Source organism: Cupressus sempervirens, chromosome 1 (assembly GCF_028749045.1).
Source record: "Cupressus sempervirens isolate cs-2001-9-10 chromosome 1, ASM2874904v1, whole genome shotgun sequence".
In the NCBI taxonomy this organism is placed as follows: domain Eukaryota; kingdom Viridiplantae; phylum Streptophyta; class Pinopsida; order Cupressales; family Cupressaceae; genus Cupressus; species Cupressus sempervirens.
In genome coordinates, this window is record NC_143118.1 from 727,966,286 (window position 1) to 727,989,658 (window position 23,373).

The window sequence follows — 23,373 nt, forward strand, 5'->3', positions numbered from 1 at the left end:
TTTTTGTATGCTATCTTCTTTCATCTATTCTACTCTAATTGATTCTATAATGTAGTCTTGAATCATAATTGCTTAGTTACCATGAATACTTTGTTTGCACATGTAAACTACTCTCTTCACTCTTTCAACAACTTACACACCTTGGAGAGTTTAGGGTTTGTCCTCCTTAAGAAGACTTGGGTGACTTAGGGTTAGGTATGAATCCACGGCTATGATTCATCCATTTTTTTGCTTAAACAATTTTCTAATTAGTTTCATGTAATTGCATTGGGAATCCAACTTGATATTTTTCCTTATCTCCAAAAAAGCATAATTCAACCTTTAGTTAGCACAAAAATGGTTTACTTAGTTGTTAGTGTCATTACAACTATTATGTTAAAACTGTGTCACCCGACATCTAAAGTCTCTAATGATCAGTATATGCACTAATCTTTTTGCTATCACTCAACATCCACTACTTGTGTGGTTCATATGTCTCTTGAAATATATTGTCTACTCGGCACTTGAGTGACTCAGTGCATGAGTGACTCGGTAATCATTGTTGAATTGACATGCTCTACTTGTTCGGCACAAACTAAGTAAATAACTTAAGTGTGTTGACACTCAATTGTCAAAACCAATCTGAAATCAACAATCCCTCCCTTTGACATGTGTGTCAAAAAAAAATTGAGTATACATTAATATCCTTATTCTTGCAAGCATAACATATCTTTAACATGACTTGTATATAAAACTTCAAAATATCAAAATTTTGTGACAACTTGTATACCTCAAAATTTGATAACTCCCCCTGAGTGGATAGGTTTATTCTATATCCAAAATTTTGTATTTATACTAAGTGACTATGCCTCAACTAATGCTCTTTGACTTCATTCTCTTTTGCGCTTTCTCTCCCTTAGCTTAAACTATATTTTCTATGTCCTTTTCTTACTCTCTAATATGTATCTCTCATTTTTATTTCTCCCCCTTTTCCTACTCTCCCCCATTACCTTATTCTCCCCTTTTTGACACTTATGTCAAATGGGCTATACACTTATATTGTGTTTTTCCAAGAAAAATTTATGGACATTTAGGATTATCTTCAGAGTTGCATCCCAATTCTCACATGCTATGTCCAAAGACTTGATTTGGATAGCTAGCTTGGCAGCAACGTGATCTAGACCATCTAGTGTAGAAAGATTTGGTTCTTTCTTCATTTGGGTTTTAGCATAGCCTAGTTCCTTGTGTAAAATTTCTATATAAGGGGTTAGAGTGGTCTAGATGCTAATCAGTTTGGCCCTTATGTTGGCCTCATCTACTAACAATGTAGCTAATTGACTAGAGGTTTGTAGCAATGTTCTAAAGTGCTTTTCACTTTGAGATGGTGCCATTGGCAGTTTTACACCTGATGCAGTAATTTAGCTCTCTAGACTCAAAACATGACTTCTAGTATCTTGTATGAAGAGTCTTGTATTGCACAATTTTGTGTACAATGAGAAGATATTCTCAAGTACCTTCTTCACACTTTCTACTTTTATTGCCAATGCAACTTATGTCAATGCTATATCACCTAATATATTTTCAATTACTTTTCTTTGAAACCTCTTTTTTGACCATTCCAATAATTTTCATTTGTATCTAGGTATGCATCACTAACCTTCTCCACTATGTCAGTTGTTCAATTAGTGGCTTGGTCTCATCTAGAGTTACCAGACTAAATGCATCTAAAAAGATGTCTTTGATATCCTATAGTGGTTTCTTCTACCTCTACTCCCTTCTAAGCATGTTTTGATGCTTCTTCCTTGCCAGGACTTGTTGGAGAATGCCCATTTCTTCTATAGTCATTGTATCATAGTCATACTTGTGTGGAAAAATTTCCTCATCAAGGCTCACATCTCCATATTGTATGACTTCTTCTGCCTTTGATGAATTGGGGCTTGATATTGATATTTGCAATGGTGTTGCATCTGTGCTTGGTTTCTAAAGAGTTTGAGTGGAAGGAGTGCTAGATGTTGGCAAGTTTACTAAGGCTTGTATATTTTCTTGCTCCTTAATTCTAGGTGTCAACTCTATCTCTTTAGGCTTTCCCTTGACTTCCATAATAACTTGTGATGCACCTTGATCTTGTGCAGTAGGTGTAGATAATTCTGTCTAACCTATTTCTTGTTGTTCTACAGTAGTGACTTGTGTTTCCACTTTATTCCTTTCAATTGTATCAACTTGTTTAGATGTGGCTTCCAATATTTTGACCAAAGTTTGTTTATTAGTGACCTTAGGGATGATAGAAGCTAGTTCTTGTGGATTCACCTCTAACCTTGTTTTAGTCACTAATTTGTGCAATTCATCCACATTGACCAATACTAGATTATCATAAAGTTTTTCTTGTAGTGTGGACTTATCAAGTATCTTCTTTTGATCTTACTCTATAAGGGGATTGATTTTTTGTGTTGTGAAATTAGAAACATCCTTAATTACTATTTTAGTAATCTCATTTGTTACATGTTGAGGGCTAACACTAGGCAATTGTGTGTCTTGCACACTTTGTTCTTCTTACTGGTCTAGTTTAATTGTTGCCTTGTCATCTATATGCATTTTTGTTCCTCCCTCAACAATTTCATCATGATCATCTTATTCATCATCATCCTTTACCTCTATAGGTTCCTCTTCTCCTTCCCTCATTGTAGTTAACCCATATGTAACCTTCCACATTTGAGTGGTCTTCTTAACTACATCCTCAATTTTATTTTGCAAAATGCTGAAGGCTCTATATTTAGGTGCAAACCTAACTACATATTTCTTCATAGCCTTAGCAATTTTTACTTTACCAAGTTTAGGCATTACTTGTGCAAGTGAGGTTTCTCTTATTTTTCTCTCCAAGTTTAGAGAATAATGCCATTTTTGCTCAACTATATCTTATAGTCTCTTTGGCATTGGGTTGTCAATCTCTAGTGGGGTAGCCTTGAATTTTTCCATCATGGCATATATAGCCTCCTCCACTTGATTCTTTTCCACTTTAGCAAAATTATCAAAATCTACATGAGTGAATCCTAATAAATCTGCACTATTTTTACCATTTTCACATAAAAATTTTGAGTCTATAGGGGATTGTGACTCACCACCTTAAATTAGCTATTGTCCTCTGACTTTGTTTTCTCCTCATCAAATTTTGCTTGTGCCACATATTTGCTTCTTGTTCTTTTCTACACTTGACCTCCTTGCTCTGCTGGTTTGGTCATTTCTTTTGCCTTTTGTGCAATTGCATGTGCACTAGTCCTTGTAGTAGGTGTTGTAGGCTTAGCTTGGCTTGGTTTGATAGTCTTCTTAGCCCTTGCTACTAGTTGGGCCTTAGCCTTCCTCTTCTTTTTCTTGGTAGGAGTAGGTGCTTCCTCGACTTCTTCTCTCTTGGCACCTTTAGTAACTCTAGTCTTCTCTTCTTTCTAATCTTCTCCCATTACTTGTGTTAAACCTAGTGGTGCTTGGGTATCTTCTTCCTCTTCTATTTGCTCAACACTCTCACTAAATTTAGCTTTTAGTTTCTTCACCAATTTATCTTTCTTCTTAATGATAGAAGTAGTTTTTAGTTCCTTTGAGATTTTGGACTTTTCCATCTCATACTGTGCCAGTAAAGTAGTAATAGCTATAGAGGCTTTATCCACATTTATTTCATATCTTAAGGGTCTCAACCATCTCACCCTTGGTGTTGCTGCTTGGACAAATGTATAGTCAACATCCACTAGAAAAAAGACATCATCATAGTATTTATCTACATGTGACACTGATATTCTCAACCTCTTCTTCATTGATTACTTGAAGTCCTCAAAATAGCTTATCATCATAGATTCAAAGTTCTCACTAATTTCTCAATATATTCACCAATCTGCACTCCTACTAACCTATTGTTTTTCCATGCAATTGTTCGAAATGAGCAGAATGTGTTTTGAACATAAAAGAATATGCATATCAATATAGAACCAAATTTACATTGTCCACTCTTAGTCTTCCTTATTGCTCTTAAATTCTCAACTACCTGCTATATTTGTAGCTTTGCACGATTATATATATGATCTTTCTTAAGAATTTTATATCCAACATCTATAGGGTATGTGCGTGATCATGGTGTGCCAAAATGTGGCAATCTAAAAAATCTATAGTTCTAAAATATCTCAAACCATTTCAAAATCTATTCCAACTTTTTTTCCACCCACCCTAATAGTAAATGAAAACAATTAATATCTTTATAAGGTCTACTATATCTTTTGATACAAAAACTATATGGTCAACTTTTAAAACATCCTAAAAATGTGTTTTTTTCATATTTTTATGTGATTTTTACTTCAAACATGTAGCTAATGACTTTTTTTCACCAAAATTTGATGAAATGAAAAGGGTTTCTTAAGAATGTTTTTATCTTTCAATAAATGTAAGGTTTGTCAAATTATGAGTTTAGTAAGTAATTATTACTTATTTTCTAATGGAGTTATGTATAAAGTGTTGACTAACACACTACTCGAAAAACAACTATAACTTTCAAATGGTACAACATTTTTTAAATCCAAAAGATGCATCACATTCTATGTTTCTTGAACTATAAGGGAAAAAAAATGAAAAATTGAATTTTGCAAAGTTTGGAATTAGTTAAGGTTGTCAGACATGAGAGTTTTTCTATTCCAAAAATACTAAAGTCAAAAATTATTTATTTACTATTTATTTTGAATAAAAATACCTAGAAATATGTGTCACATCAAAGAATGAGTCTACTACTTATATCTAGAATATTATTAAAATATATTATCATTTGATTTTGATTAAGGTTGGCGTTCTAAAATTTTTGTAATATTGCATTAAAATTCAAAATTTTGACCAATCAATTTTTTATTTTTTAGATAAGTCCTGCTAATTTAGAAACTAGATTCAATTTTTTAGAGATTCTTTGCTCTCAATTTTTTGATATAAAGTTAATACAAGTAGAAAATTGCACATCAAGTTGACACAAGCCTGATTTTCTAATTTTTTATTGCCACTTAAGAGAAGAGTTTGATTGGTAATGATCCTGCACATACCCAAAAACTATACAAGGCACATTGTTCAATCTACTAGATTGGTAAAACTTGTGTGAAATAAACCTTAAAACAAACTCTATCAATAGATCAATAATTGTGTCAATTTTCATGCCTCTCTTTTTCCATATAGCTCCAATGTTCTTCTCAATCACCTCTTTTGAGTCACTTCTTAGTGTCTTAGGCCGATCAAGGGTTGGGTAACTAGTAATCCTATGGATTATTCTCTTAGTTATCTTGATAGGTCCATTATCTATCCATAACTAACTATCATGAATTATTCTCAAGACTATCCTAATCCATTTGATTTTGAACACACTTGGAAAATCTAGGGCTCATTTTAACCCTTTATTCTCAATAATTTTTTAATTCTTCCTTCAATACGCCATTTTCACATAATTTGTCATATGCTTCTTTCAACTCCATATCATCAATGCTACCAATTTTATAGTTGTAGCATTTCCTAACATCTCACCTCATTAAAACATTTAGTGGTATCATGGATAATGCATTAGAGGGGTCTTGCTTGTAAGAAATGCCAAGAATGACCTTGAATATCAGTTTCTTAACTTCATTACTAACCAGCTAAACATTTAAAACCTCCTTAACCTCTACATTCTTAGAACTAGATACCATTGGTGCAAAACTAGGGTTTATAAAAATATAAGCTATGTATCTTAGCTCTTGATAAATACCTTGTAAAATTTGATGAAATGATGTAGAATCATTTCGTAGATCTTTTGCAATCACTTTGGATGAGTTTTTGGATTGCCTCTTGCTCTCCTAGCTCTTTCTTGATTTTGAAATGATGAAAAATGAGAAGAAAATTGATCAGAAACCCATTGAAAACCCTACAATAAATGTTGAGTGCTTACCCAGCTATAAGCTTGACATCAACCAATTTGAAGCTCACTTGGCAAGAACTACAAGCTCGACATCAACTAGCCAATTTGTTAGCTCAAAATCTTCTAGCATTTCACTCGGCACACATACAAAACTTTTCATGCTTGATAGCAACATGAAAAACTTAAAGATTTATCTTTGCGTCTTTATTCATGCTAATGTAATAGTTTTAGTACTAAATCCTTTGGAACTGATGTATGATATAACCTTATAAATATTAGTACCACATACCTCTTGATTACTTAGTTTGATGTGGTGTGATCACCTGACCTATTGGCTGAAGTGATTTCTTCTTCATTTGATGTACTGCAACCATCCTTTTCCTTCCATGTCTTTTTCATCTCATCTCTAATGTTTTCAACATCTTCCATTCCTTTGCCTTTATCAAACTCATAAGTTGGTTCCTTTGACCTTGTTGGACAATATTTACTGATGTAACTAGTCTTCAAATAGCTAAAAAATGTGGTTTGACTCAACCACCTTTTGTAGTTACCTTTGATGTGTGTTCTAATACAATTATCAGAAACATGTCCTAGTTATAAGAGTTGTCATTGTTCCTTACCTTTGTTTCTTGTTTGATGACCACATGGGTTTGGATCTACATTCAAAAGCTCTACGTCCATACTTTTGATAGTTGTAGCAATATCCTTCAAATATTTGTTTGAACATGGTCTTGGTTCTACATTCAAATGCCTAATGACATTGGTTGTTTCACTTATGGCAGTGAACTATGCTCATATGCTTAACATTTTGATTTACAATCTTGCTCCTACAAACATTAGTAGTATGTCTTTTCTTACCACAATTATGACAAGTAGGTTTGGAGTTTTTACTTTTTTTGTTCCTTTCTTCAACACTTTTGGAGGATTCTCATTCTTTAGTGCTTTTGTAACCTAGTCCATATGTATAATTATTAGATCTAGCGGATTTCAATAATTTTTCAAAGTATTTGATGGCTTCATTTGGTTTATTGAAACTTTCAGCAAATTGCTTTTCCCTTTTTAGGTCACTTTGCAATTGTTCATTCTGCAACTTCAATGTAGTTATATCAATGTCCTTGACATTCAATTCATAGTGTATCTAATTGCATGTTGGAAATCATTGTTAGCTTTGTTGGCTTCTCTTCTAATCTGTTGGCCAAATTCTTTTTTCTTCCTCAATCATGGCTTTTTCTCCCACAACTTTCTTCTTTTTTTTAGATACTTCACATAGTAGTGTGGCTTGCGATTCTTGTTGCAACTTGAGATTCTTAATTTCCTCAACTTTGGGCTCTATTATTTTCCTTTAGATCTACAACTATTGCATCAAAATCATTCAAGTCTCCATCTACAAATAGCTTAGTAGTGTCTATCTCTTTGTATTGTGTGTCATTCCTCACAATAGCAATTTCTTTCCTTCTCTTCAAGGATTTCTTTGGTTCTTCTTTTGCTTCATTCAATTGATGTAGAATTAGATGTATTTCAATCTTTTCTCAATAGTCTATCCCAACTTATAAAATTCCATTTTTAAAGATCTTTCCTTAAATTTGCAAATCTTCTCTTTCAGATAACTTGGCTCTTATACCAATTGTTGGAATTACAATAGGAAAGGTAAACTTTAGAGAGTGGGGACGGGGGGGGGGGGAGGGGTGAATGCGTAGTGTCAACTTGGACCCATAAAATTTTCACCATAAATCCATCTTGTACATTCATTATGTAAATTTAAATACCATGTAAAGCATGCACATATAAAACATGTAAACATATAAGCATTCATACACATATAACACCATATACGATTACCTAGAAACCCTCCAAGTGAGAAGGTAAAACTAGGGTGGGGATGGAACCCACAAATCTTCACTACTGTAGTAATAAAGTGTGTTAATGAAGGTTACAATGCTTTGATCATGAAACATGATCTACCCTATAAAAGGTCTACCCTCTTAAAGGCTTACAAAGACTATTTGGTCTAACATTGTTAAAGGATTTCAACACCCTATTAGGAGTGTGCCTTGCTAAAGGACTTTAACTTACAATTATGTAAGCACCTTGTTAGAGGATTTCAAAACAACCTATTAGGACTACTCTATTAAGAGATTTTGACTGAAATCACCTACTAAAATGTCTCAGTATTGATCCTATAGTTAGCACTTGGATGCTTGATGATAGATTACTTCTAAACTATTTTCTTGTTGATCCTTCTTGATCAGATGTCTCTTTGTTGTATGCTATCTTCTTTCCTCTATTATGCTCTAACTTATTCTACAATGTAGTCTTAGATCATAATTCCTTAGTCACCATGAATTCTTTGTTTGTGAATGCAAACTACTCTCTTCACTCCTTCAATAACTTACACACCTTAGAGAGTTTATGGTTTTTCCTCCTTAAGAAGACTTATGTTACTTAGGGTTAGGTACGAATCTATGGCGATTCATCCATTTTCCTTCTTAAACCTTCCCATTTTCTAATTGGCTGCATGTAATTGCATTAGGAATCCAACTTGAGATTCATTGTTATCTCAAAAATATCATAATTCAATCTTTAGTTGGCAGAAAAATAGTTTATATAGTTGTTTGTGCCATTATGAACAACTATGTCCAAAACTATTTAGTTAGTACTTGAAAGAACTGATGGTTGACATCTATTATATCCTTAATGTTGTAACTCAGCTTCTAAATTACTTGGCATACTTTTTTAACTCAACACTTTAATCACTCAAAATGTATTGACTTTCTCAACACTAGAGTGACTCAACACATACTGGTGCTCAGCACTAACTACACATTTTTCTTGGCATGCATTATCTAACAACTTATTCTTGGCATACACTACTTACTCAACATGCATTGAGTTCTATTAAGTAATGAATTAAGTGTGTTGTAACTTAGTTGTGAAAGCCAAAATGAGATCAAAATGTGGTAGTCCATCATATTTTCCCATTTCTTGAACAAATAACACTTTTTATCAATGAAGAGATCAACAGTTATAAAAATAACTCACCAATAGCGCTTTGAATGAGGAAGAACAAGACATGGGCTAACAATGGCATGACCCTGGGTTAAAAATGAGTTATGAGATAAGGAAAAAATGATAATTTCACTAAAGGAAATAAAATATTAGAGAAAAACCCTTATAATAAGAAATTTCAAAATGTATTAGGGTTCTTTCAAATCTCCCACCTCAGTTTTTTAAAAAGTGTGGACTAACACTTCAAACCTAGGGTAGAATGAAATAATAGGTCACAATAGTTAGGGATTTTTAGGATACAATTGACGATGAAGAACACTACAAGAACTTAGAATTTCACAATAAATATTACTAATTTAGATCCAAGGTGAAAAATTATGCCAACACATATTTCTTAGCCTTTATCCAAAATCCTTCTTTATGAGATTCATCTATAGTATTATGTTCAACTTGTGATATTGAATTTTTTTTATCTCTTACTTGATTCCTTGATTTGACCTTCCAATGGTTTGTTAGTTTGGAAAGTTCCTTTCTATATACATTGGTGTTATATACTCTAGTTTTCCTTTTTTGTCTTGACTTCTCTTAGTTCTTATGTTGGTTCTTCAACCTCCAATCATTATATGTTTGATGAAATAGTTCTTTTTATAAATACTTATTTTTAGGCCTCTAATTGGCATCATCATCTAAATCATAATTGAGTACCCTTTACTAAATTTTGAATTTCTCTTCAAATTTCACATCACACTTTCAACAGTAGTTCTCAAACTCTAATTAAAATATCTATGTTCATTTATTTACAATGAATGTCCAAGAAATATGTATTTATCACTTCTAGGGTAAAAAATTTCTACATCACCATTTCTTTGGAGCTAAAATTTATTTCCAAAGATTGTATTCTATTTCATAGTAGGTGTATTCCCAAAAGAAATTTCAAAGGTTGTCTTATGAATGCCTTGTTTGATTTTTACTCTTTTTATTGTATGTACTATGGTGTTAATTACTTCTCTCCAATTGTTATGTGGTAGATTAACTTGAAGCATTATAGATCTATCTTCCTAACTAGCTAATATATTCCCCCTTTTTAATATTATATTATGTTATCATGTCTTAGTTACTAAAAGTTGTCTTTTAAGACATTTTTGTTCACAAAAAACGTTAAATCCATTTGATAATAATTCTCCTCTATTTGATCTTATACAATTTATCTTTAAACCTTAGTAATTTTTTTATCTACTCTACTTTTGAATAACTTGAATATCTCAAAATATTCATATTTCTCTTTATAAATGCTACCCATGCCATCCTTCTAAAATCATTAATGCAAAGAATAAAGTACCATTATTGGTAGAACTCTCTTGTTCATGTAGGACCATATAAATATGTGTGTACAATTTCCAAGTTTACCAATGTAGTGAATATTTTTCTTGAAAAATAGTTATTCTTTTATTTAGGCACCATACATTCCATCTTGCAAACCATTTTATATGGTTTGACAATATTAGGCAGGTATCTTAGTATATTTGTTGTATTGATCTTCACAATATTATCAAATTTTTTGTGACAAAATATCTTATGCCACAACTATTTGTCATCTACTTTAGAAACCAAACATATAATATAATTAAGATTCAACTGGAAAATGTTATCTTTAGTCCTTGTACTTGCACCAATAATTTTACCATTCTTGTCTTTGATTATACAAGTATTTTCAGTGAATTAAAATTGGTATTCCTTATCAACAAGTTTTCTAGTACTCAAAATATTACATTTCAATCTAGAAATAAAATATACACCCTCACTGATATTTTCCCCTCAAGAATAGTAGGATTATTTCCTTTATGAAGAGATGGTGTATTATTTTCAACTCTAACTACTCCTTCATCGTAACTATTAAAATTAATGAATTTTTTTATATCTATAGTCATATGACAAGAGCATTCCTTGTCTATGATATAGTAGCATCTTTTATTTTATAAATGTGACACCAATGCATGAACTATTATTTTTTAGGAATTTATTCCTTAACATAAGAAAATCCAATTTCATCATGTTCATTATCACTTGCTACAAAATTTATATCTTTAAAATTAAACTCACTATCCTCATTAGTATAGAAGAAATATTTTGAGTCCTTTAACTTATAAAGTTTCTTAGGTTTTATCTTACTTTCTATCTTAGGACATTTATTTTAAAAATGGCCAATATATTTTCATGTCCAGCAAGAAATGGATATATTACCTTTAGGTTTTATACTCATACGTAATGAAAGTTCTTCATCTATCTTAATCTATTCCACTTTATTATCTTCCCATTCTCTAGCATTATATTCACTTGTTCTTGCAATTTTCATTACATTTATCTTGTCTAATTGTACACTTTCTCTAAGAGAAGTCCCTCTTCTAGGTTGAGTCTTTTTTTTTTCTTGAATCTCTTCTATGACATTTTTATCTTTCCAAATAAATTTTCCTTATTAAAGTTAGTTTTATTGGCAACAAAAAAACTATTACCTTCTTCTACTAAGTAGATCAGAATGACTTCAATATCTTCCATAACAGTTTATTTTCTATTTTATTTCCTACACAACTCTTTATCCTTACAATAATCTTTGCTATATTTTGAAAACATTACCTTATAGTTTCATCTTCTTTCATATTTTCACTTTTAAACATATCTTTCCAATTTAAATTTCTTTACATACTAATCACCTTCAAAATGAGCTTCTAGTCTAATCCAATTCTCATGAGAAAGTAATATATTCTTTATCTTGGAAGATTTCGATTCATGTAGCATAGCAATAAATGTTTGTCTTGCATACATGTTAAACATAAATAGTTCCAATTTTTTAGTATAAATAATCCTAAGTCCTTTTCTTCAATCATAATGTTCTTATCTCTTGTCACTAGTCAGTAGTCACTTCTCATGCATACTACATGTGTCATAATTTTATCCTTCCAACATTTATAGTTATCTCCATCAAATTTTGAGCATTTTTTCTTGAATCCAATTAATATATCTAAAAGTTATTAAACTGTTTGATCAATGACTTGATGCTATGATACCAATTTTTAGAAAGTAAAGTTGACCAGCACAACTTAGAGGGGAGTAAATCATTCGTCTCCTTCAACAAATTAAATTAAATTAATCAAATCCAAAACATAGAACCAATAGATGAACCAACAAAATAGTAAGAAAAATTCAAAATCAAAAAATATTTATTGGCTTGGGAAACCCTTGATTAGAAATAAATCCTTTATGAGGCTAATGCACACAAGATGATGTACTAATATAAAAGTTCATTATGAAAGGATGACACTTTTTTAGAAGCTAGTTTTATTTGATCAGTACATGTAGTTTTTGTTAAGTGACTTTAAATCCTTTGTAAAATATTTCAACCTTAGTAAGAGTTGCTTCAACCCCATTAGGACCTAATGGGGAATCAACTAAACCCACAATCTAAATTACTTTAGAACTATCCTCACACAATATGCCTTAAAATAACCTATCCAATGGTAAGTTGATTGATAAAAAAAACAATCCACTATATTTCCTCTAATACTCTCAACACATAATCAACATCATCCTCTATTCTAACATTATTCATTTTGCATCCAGACTTTGTACAAACATCACAATATCAAAAAGGACACTTACAATCAAGGAAAAGATGTTTTCTTTCTACATTTGCTAAAAACTAATTGATTTATCCTTGAGGCTTCCACAATGTATAATAAATATTAAAACCTTATTAAGATATTATATTACATCTTACATTACAATTAAAACTTCAAAAAAGAAATTAATCAAAATTTAGCCTCAAGGGAAGAAACCACACATTATCCTTCACCATATTTTTAGAATCATAACTAGCATAGTCTACCTCAAACATACCAACCCAAATATGTCTTAAACTCAAATACAAGCCCACTCAACTAGATTTAACCTCACTAAATATATAGAATCTAATTACTAGTAAATTGATCCATGCATGCTAGCTTGAACCTAGTCTTCAATAAATTAGCCAAAGCACACTCAAACCTTGAAATTATATTTTGAAAACGCAAACACATCATCCAAACATATATTTGAACATTATTATAATCTGATAGAATATAAATTCATGTGACTACACTAAGTGAAAATCTCTTTGCAACTCTAACAGTTCAAACAAGAATACATATATTTTGACACCCATTAAAAACTAAGTCATGAATGCAACACATAGGAACTTAATAATCTCTCAAAAATTCCAAAAGACTACCCCAAATAAATACTATGAGAATTCATTCTAAAAAATAATTTTCCTACCATTCTTATAAGGCTATTGATGGTGGTATTTATCTTGAGACTCTGGTCGTCAATTTTTACTGAATTGTTTATTAGTCATATTTGAACCAAATATTTTAGCAAGTGGCTTCTCTTTTAGATACAAATGGTATGGAAAATTATTAATAATTTGGAGGCTCTTATTTAATTATAATAAAAGATGGGGGATTAGACCAAAGGAAAGTCAAAAGATATTATGGGGAGAAACTAAACAACTAGGAAATGTTTATTTTTCTGAACTACATCCAACATTCAACTAGGAATTACAACTATAATTTAATTGATTAAGAGTTTCCAATTGTAATTCACTAAGAAGACTTGTATAATAAAATAAAAGAATGGTATTTACCAACACTCAAAGGATTATGTTTCAGTGTAGCAACAAAATAGACATCCTTAGTTTTAGTTTTCCCCTCAATAGTAATCAATCTATTTCCTTTTGTAAGATGGTGCATTATTTCCAACTCTAACTAATCCTCCATCATTACTATTATAATCAAATAATTTATTCATATATTTTCTCATATGATGAGAAAATCCACTATCTATAATTTAATAGGATTTTTCTTTTCAAAATTTGAAACTATTTATTGGAAGTCTTATTGGGAAACAGTATAGTTTTAGAGGGGGTGAATTAGGATCTTAAAAACTTTCACTACTTGAAAAAAGTAACATATTAACTCCATTAACTCTTAATCAATCTTATATCTTTAGATCTCATACCATATAATCATAAATTATAACTAAGCATAACATCCTTGAAAAAATAAAAACATAACAAAAGTATGTTTGCAACGCAGAAACCCTCCAAGATGAAGGTAAAGCTAGGGTGGGATGAAAGCCACAAATCCTTAGTACTAAAATAATAAATTTTGTGCCTTATGGCTATAGTTTGATTACCTCTAGTGATCTACCCTATTCAGGGGTCTACTAGATTTATAAAAATATATAATGTTAAGTCTACCTTGATTGAAGGATTTAGACTGACAATAAAGCAACCACTATGCTAGGAGATTTGAACAAGGTCTGTTAAAACAACTCTTTTAAGATATTTTCCCTTATACACTTATTAGAATATCTTAGTACCTAATCCTTTGGTTTGATCATCTCTCTTTAGTATCTAAATCTGATCTCCTTAACTGATTTTCTCTATTCTATCCTTCACTACTATATTTCTCCATTTGATCTCCTTATCAAACTTAGCATTCCTTTCTTTTTCCTTATCTTTTTCGCACCTTCATGATTTGATATTACTTCTTAATGATTCAGGATTCAATCCCTCCTTAAATAGATAATCATAGAAAGTTTGAGATTACAATCAATGATGCATAATTCATCATTTTGATGTTTAACCATTCTAAATTTTTATTGTCAATTTTCCTTTCTCAAGATTAACACGTGTAAGAATTTTCCTTATGGAAAACTTCACCCAAGACCAAGAAGTACAATAAATAGCACAAAATAGACCAGTAGAGTATGATCAAAATAACAATATGATATTCAATTTTTTGTATAGTACACTAGAGGTACCTATATATAAAAGCATCTAAGATGCATCTATAATGTCTAGGAGTTAGCAACATGATAAGAATTACAACCGAGCACATGTCCACTAGGTGTGGATTATCCTCCATTAAGCATAGGAGTTAGTGTGATGATGAGATGATAAGCCTACAAAGGTGTAGCACATACAATTACATTGTAGACACCATGTGCTACAATAATACTGTGAACAACTATGTTGCCTTCATGATAACTCAGTTAATTATGCATACTCTAGTGTTGTAGACACCATGTGCTAAATTAGAGTTGTTTACTCTTTTGTTATCAACAAGACAACTCATATAAGTATGCAAACTCCTAGGTGCCTAAAATAAGAAATAATAAAATAATGCATTCATCCTATGTAAACTTAAGTAAAGAAAAAATAATTATTATTTACACTAAAACCCCCCTTAAGTGCAACTTAGGGGAATGTACTTAAGCTCACAAAAGCTATGCTGAAATGTACAATTGGTCCCAACTACTAGGCCATGTTAGGTACCCAAGTACAATGCAATGCTGAATTTTCATGAAATCTCTCTACAAACAGAGAAAGAGGGAAAACCTCATGGGGAAAAACCTCCCCCAAAAAGAGAGATATGTAATAAATAGAAGAGAAGGATCATGTGACCCCGCATGGTGAAAAATCCCTCACTCTCAACTGATCTTGTAAATGAAGATACTTGACCTTTTTGAAGGGCTTGTTGAAGATATCAACTACTTTCTACTCAGTACAACAATACTACAATGCGATGATCTACTCATGGATTAGCTCTCTGATGTAGTGCCTCTAAACCTAAATATGTTTTTTCTTTTGATGCTAAACTAGATGTTTTATGATCTTAATAGCACTTTAGTTATCACAATGGATGATGGTGAGTTTTTGTAAATCAAAGACAAAATCCTTCAGAATCTACTATAGCCAAATAGCCTCTGTTGTTGCATTAACAACTCCTCAATACTTAGCCTCAATCAATGAAAGAGAAATGGTGTTTTTCTTTTACTCTACCAAAAAATGGGGCCAAAAAAAAGATGAAACACATATCGTGAATTAGAATTGTGAGAATAATTATCTCCTACATAGTCAGAGTTTGTATTACCCACTAACTAAAGTCCTATAATAGTTGCATAATGTATCCAATGTGTATGTGTACCCTATATATAGTGCAAGATTCTTTTGGATGCCTTCCAATGAAGTTCATGTGGCTCTTGCATAAAGCAAGAAACCATGCCAACTACAAATGAGATGTTAGAGCATCTATATGTCAAGTAGATGAGGCTTCCAACCAACTATCTATATAGAGTAACATCAACAAGTGGAGAGGAACACTTTGTTTCTAACTTAACACCTAAAAGGAATGGGGTAGCTACAACATTGTAGCCACTCGTACTAAATTGAGTTAGAAGATCAAGAACATACTTGGGTTGTGATAGCCTTATCCCTGAAAAAGACTAATGTATCTCTGTACCAAGGAAATAGCAAAGTAGACCAAAGTCTGTTATTGCAAACCTATCCTACAAAGTAGCCTTAACATTGTTGATGATGGGTGTAGTAATTCTTTTAATGATCAAGTCATCCACATAAAATAAAAGGAGTAAATGTGAATCATACCTCTGAAGAATGTAAACATTCATATTAGAATGACATCTAGTGAAACCTTTGGAGAGAAGGAAAGAATCCATCTTGGCATACCAAGCTCTTGGAGCTTATTTAAATCCATAGATAGACTTCTTCAATTTGAAAACCGAGGTAGCATCCTATATGAATCCCTATGGCTACTCCATATATATCTCCTCATATAGATCTCCATTCAAGAAAGCACTCTTCACATCCATCTGATGAACAACCCATCTTTGAGCTACTATTATAGCTATTTTCAAATGAATGGAATTCATCTTTGCCACTAGTGAAAATTTCTCAGTGTAATCAATGTCGGGAAATTGAGAAAATATCTTTGCAACAAGTTGAGCCTTATGTTTATCAACACTTCAATCCACTACAAATTTGGTTCAATATATCCAGTAACACTAAACCAATTTTCTTCCCTTAGGAAGAGAGACTAAGTCACATGTTTCATTTCTCATAAGAGAGTTATATTCTTCCCTCATAGCTCTATCCCATTTTCGAACACTTGATGCTTCTTTAAATGATTATGGATCTAAAGCAACTGCAATATAAGCATGTAGGAGTGAATTGTGTTGTGATCTTGTCCTCCTTGTATCAAAAAGATTCCCTGCCAATAGTCTTGTTGCATCTAATGTCTTCCTAGCCCATCTAGGTCTTGTGGAAGAAGATTTAGTAGGTGTATCCTCAATCTCAACTATTTGATGCCTTTTTTTTGGTTGGGGACATACATCTTCCAAGTCATTGTTTTCACTATCACTCTCTTCAATGATGGATGAAGAAGGAGGAGTTGAAGAAGAAAAGCTTGGACTTCTCTCTTCAAAATGTACACTCCATTCATTGAATATATCATGTGTCTCTAGATCCATTAACTTGTAGGCTTTATGTGAGTCTACATATGCAACCAAGATGCAAGGTTTTCTTTGTGCTTCTAATGCCTCGTGTTTTTGTGGGGGAATTATGGTCCATGTTCAACAACCAAAGACTCTAAAGTTCTTAACTGTAGGCTTCCTAACAGTCCATGCTTCAAAAGGAGTTACACCATCCAAAGCTTTGTGAGGACTTCTATTCTGAATATAGTTAGCACAATTCATCACTTCTGCCCAAAAGATTTGATCAATAGACTTGTTTTGTAGCATGCAAGTGGTTATCTCTTTGAGAGTTCTATTTTGGCTTTGAGAGTTCTATTTTGGCTTTCAGAAACAACATTTTTTTGTGGCATATATGGAATTGAATGCTAAAGATTAATACCCTCTTGAGAGTAAAATTCTATTAGCCTTGTGTTCACATACTCCCCCCCATTATCTATTTGAAGAACTTTGATGGTTTTCCCTGATTACATTTCCACTTGAGCCTTCAAGCTAAGAAATTTTTCACACACTTCACTCTTATGAGCCATGAAGAAAACCCAAGTAAAGAGACAATATTCATCTATGAAGGTGAGTGCATAGTGAGACTTCCCAAACGATGGCACTGGAAATGGTCCTGCCACATCACTATGAACCAATTGAAGAACACATTATGCTCTCCAAGACTTCCCTTTTTCATTCAATTTTTTTGAATTTTTCCAAGTGAGCAACCTGAATAAACACCATTTGAAAACTAAATTTTAGGTAGACCATTGACCATTTTCTTGTTGCTAAGCTACTGAAGATATTTGTAGTTGAGATGTCCAAGTCTTTTATGCCACAGTTTGCTTTTTGCATTTGAATGTAATAACAAGGCTTGTCCATTTGATTTTGGCACAAAGGAGGGGAAAGAGTAAAGCCTTGAATCATGATTGGATTCACCTATTACGATCATGGAGTCATCCTTGATGCTTTTCACTATGACTAAATCTAGAAGAAATTCAACTTTCTTTCCACCTGCATAGTGATTCATTTGGTAAACTAAAAGATGATTAGAGGTAAGGTTAGGAACATATAGAACATCCTTTAAAATTCCATTGTTCATCTAAACTTCAACTTTACCTTCAACTTCCACCTTAGTATCACCACCTACAAAGATGTGTGGTACCTCAAAATGTGTCATGGAAGAAAAATCTCATTTTGATGCACCCATATGATGTGTGGCACCTCAATCAATAATTCATTCTCTCTGACTAACAGTGCTTGTGAGTAAAGCATGCCCTTTGCTTTTAGAATTTGAGGGTGAAGATCCCTTCCCCTTATAAGAATTAGGAAATGGAATATTGTGTTTCTTCATGATGTTCTTCAACTCATAAATCTACTTATGCAAACATTGATGTTCATCATGACCCATCTTCTTAAAATAAGCACATTTTTTCTTCTCCTGATTAGAGTCCCCCTTCTTGTTTGTATTTGAGGAAGACTTTTCTTGTTGATTTGATGTTAATGTTGTCTTTTCTATATCCTCTTGTTTTTTATTCTTCCACTTCTTCTTCTTGTCCTTTCCTTTGTTTGAACTTTGACTTGTTGAATTTTGAGGACCCTCATTATTTACCAGTAATGCCTTCAACTTGGATGACTCGAGAATCTCCATTGTTTGCAGCTTAGCTTGTTCTTCTTCTAATAGTTGAGCATAATCATCAAAACTAATTTTCTTATAGGTAGCCCCTAATGTAGTATGTGTGATGTTTTAAGAAGAAAAAAATGTGGAGTACTCAGATGGTAGCTTATTATGAATGAGATAGATTAACCTATCATCTTTAATACGACTACCACAATAATCAAGCTTTGTTCTTAATTCATTCACCTTAACGATGAAATATTGTATAGAATTAAATATATTAGGATCTAGGGAGACAAGCTCATCTTCAATTTTATAAACATCCTCCTTAGTCACTTTACCATGTAGTCCTCTTATACTTTGTGATCTGATAGAAGATCATGTCTTCAACCCCCAATCTAATATCACCTAGGGCTTTCCTATCTGCCTATTTCCAAGTAGTAATATCACTTTTAGATACTTGATCACCTATTGGTTTAGGAAGTGCACCATCAAGATAATGAGAAACTTCATTCTGCATTACTTGACACCACATTTTAATAGACCATGTAGCATAGTTATGTGGTTTTAATTCTAAAAACTTAAGATTTCCCATAATAAAAGAAATAAAAGATAACAACAAAAAATAGAGAAACACAATACCAAGAAATACCCCCTCCCCCCCCTTCACTCAATCAAGAAACCCCCCCAAATTAAAGATTTTTACACTTTATGCTTAGTGCATTTACAATAGCCACTTTCCAATTTTTGCCTTAGTGGTCTCCTAATTTTTTTATTTACAACCTCCTTTTGGAGTTCAAAATTGGAACATTACAATGTATCTCAAATATACAACAATTCTGAAGTTATATCAAAGCATTACAATGCAAGAAAGGACCTAATTCTGATAATGATATTTTTGTCCATACAAGCCTATAAAATGATTGTAGATTTAGAAAGTAGATGAAAAACTACACACATTCAAAAAAAGTAGAACCTCATTTGGAGTCCAGATGAGCTCGTATAGAGAAATTGAAGTTGCAAAATGCAGAATTGGGCAAGTGCAGTCACAAAAAAATTTCAATTTTTGACAAATTCGTGCACCAATTCTAGAAAGAACTACACCACTGAAAAGTTTAAGAAATTCTAGCCAAAAAAAAATTGCACATGATTTGGAGCCCAAATGACTAAGATATGGCCTCCCAACTTCAGAATATCAAATCAAAACTAAATTTGGAGAGGGGTTTGATTAGAAAAACATGAGGTTAAATTTGATAGTCAAATAACTACCATAGCATTGTAATTTTTCCTCTAGATGATGGTTAGATGACCATCAATTTTAACATAGTAAACAACTAATGTAAGAAAAAAGTAGGTCCCCTTGGTGACATCTTTATTGATATTAGTAGTGTATAGATTGCATAGCTGATATATACATGATACATGGCTTGTATGGCCTTGTTGATGGATAATACTAAGGTGTCAGTCATATGCTAAGTTGGCAAGGCCTATGTGGCAAGCTGACTATGTCTGATGTCATTGTGATCGTGGAATCTAAGTCACAATCATTATAGTAAAGGATGCAGGGGCAACTTGGCCTATGTTGCATGTCATTATAGAAGGGGAAAAAAAACAATGTGTGGTTACTAGTAAAGATGGCAGACAGCCACCAGTGTGGGAGTTGCAAAATCCCACATGCACTATGTGCAACACCCTACAGGTGTTTAAAAGACTTTTGTCGCAGATTGATAATAAAAAGCATCTATCGACTATGTGTTATTTAACCACTGGTATGTTTGGGCTATTTAACCTTAATGTGTTTTCTTCTTTTTTATAACCCTCTTCTTTAATAGAAAAAAATCTAATTTATTCACCACTTTCTATTAAATTCATAGGTTTAAAATGAAATTCATCATTTTCATGAAAAATAAGCAATCTTTTGTAATCTTTTATTTATAAGGCTCTTAGATTTTATCCTCCCTTCTATCAAAGTAAATTTAATTTTCAAAAATGACCAAATTATTTCCAAGTCCAACAATAAAAATATTTCTTCCCTTTTGATCTTTATTTTCATAAGTAATGCAAGTCCTTGATCTATCTTCATGTCAATCTCTTTCTTAGCTTCCCATTCTCCAACATAACCTCTCTTTGTGCTTGTGCACTTACGACAAGGTTCTCTTTTCTATCTATTAAATTACTTTAGAAGTCATTGCTCTGTATAAAGTCTATTTTTCTTCAATATTTTCTCAAATGCTTGTAGCCTTCCAATTGTGTTTAATTTCTAAAGTTAGGTTTATCAGTAATAATTTCTTCAAGAGGAGTTACCTTTTTCTCATAATGGCTTCAAGATCTTCCATATAGATTCATATTCTATAATACTTCCTTTCAAAATATTTATCCCTTCAACAAACTTTGATATCCTTTGAAAATATGACCTTATAGATTCATCTTCTTGCATATTACCACTATTAAAGCTATTTATCCAATTTTGTAGATTTTATTTTTATTTGACCACCTTCAAAATGGGCTTCTAGTGTAATCCAAATCTCATCAACAAGTTGTAAATTATTTACCTTAGCAAATATTTATTTAGGTACTATAGAAATTTGTACTTCTCTTGCATTGGTTTTAAACATGAATAGTTATATATTTTCAGTAGTGCATGATCCAAAGTCCTTTTCTTCAATTACAATCTTCCCATCTCTTGCCACTTTTTTGGTATTCAATTGTGATGCATAGTATATATGTCTTTATTTTCTCATTCCAACTATAATTATTCTATCCATTAAATTTTAGACTTTCCTTCCTAAATTCCACTAATCTCCTAAAGCTATTAAACTTATTGATCAAGAGCTTAATGCTTTGATACCAATTTTTGGAATGTAACATCAACCAACAAAATAAAGAGGGGACATGAATCAGTTATGTCATTAAACAACTCAAATTAACTTTATGAAATCTAAAAAAAATATAACCAATAGATCCAACAACCAAAAATTAGAATCTATTCATAATAATAAAAGATTTACTAACTAGGGAAACATTTGATCATAGGTAAAACCTTGATGAGAAGGAAATACACAACATGGTCCAATAATACAAAAGGTTCTTGTAAAAGATTAGGAATTTTTTAGGAGCTAATTACTTATAATTAGTACATGTAGTCCCTATTAAGAAACTTTGAATTCCTGTTAGAATATTATAACCCTATTAGGATTTTCTTCAACCCTTTTAAGAGCTAATAGGAAGTCAACTAAACCCACTTTCTATATTTCTTCAAAACTATCTTCACAAAAAAAATTCCTAGGATAACATATCCAAGAGTGAGCTGACTATTGCAATAAATTCCTTTACAATATACTTCCTTTGAAGTTATAAAAACATCGTCAACGTCATCCTCTTTGTTGATCTCATCAAATTTGCATCCATAGTTTGCATTAACATCATAGTAATAGATAGAGCACTCACAATCAAGGAAATCATCTTTCCTTTATGCCAAGTCCTTAAAACTAATTTAGTCAGCCTTGAGGCATCCCTAATGCATAATATATAATATAAAATATTTTGAATACATTAAAATTCATTTTATATTACAATTATAATTTTCCAAAATAATATAATGAAAATTCAACTTCTATGGAATAAACCACACATTATCCTTCACCAATATTCACAGAATCATAAATAGCATCCTCTAGTTCAAACATACCAACATGAACATGTATTTAACTAAAATCAAATATTGTTGAACTAGATGTCACCATGCTAATTAGATAGAATTCAATTACTCATAAATTGTTCCTTGCATGTTGGCCTACAACTAGTTTTCAAAAAATCAGCCAGAATTCACTTATAACTTCAAATTAAATTTTTCAAACACAAATAAATCATCAATAAATATCTTCAAACATTCTTATTATCCCTCTAAACATAAATCTACATCTTCTAACCTTGATGAGAAAAGCTTTCTACACAACTCTCCAACTTGAATAGATATATATTGACATCATTGGCAAACTAAGTCATGAATAAAATGCACAAGAACTTAAACATCTCTCAAATATGCTAAAAGAATCCCCTAAATAACTAATGTCAACATTAATATTAGCAACTACTTTTCCTACCCATATCCAAAGGATGTTGATGATGATGGTATTTATCTTGAGGCTCTATTTCTCAATTTCAATAAATTGTTCATTTTTCATAATTGAATTAAATATTTAACCAAATGACTTTTCTTCCAACCCCAATAGTGACAAAATGATTAATAATTTTGAGGCTCTAGTTGAAGTGGAATAAAAGGTGGAGTATTGGACCAAAGGTAAGAGGAATGAGGCATTGTGGGAAGTGTGAAGCAATTTTGGGGGAATTTGTTTTAAATATTTGTACCCTTGTGCCTTTGGAAAATAACAAGAAAAAGAAAAAAATCATTTCTCCAGCATTTATTAAGGAGTCCCAAGTTTAGTTAGGTGATGAAATCAAGCTTTTGGATACTCAAAAGAGTGCTACCCATGACAGAGTGGAAAAGGCCATCAGGTTGATTTAA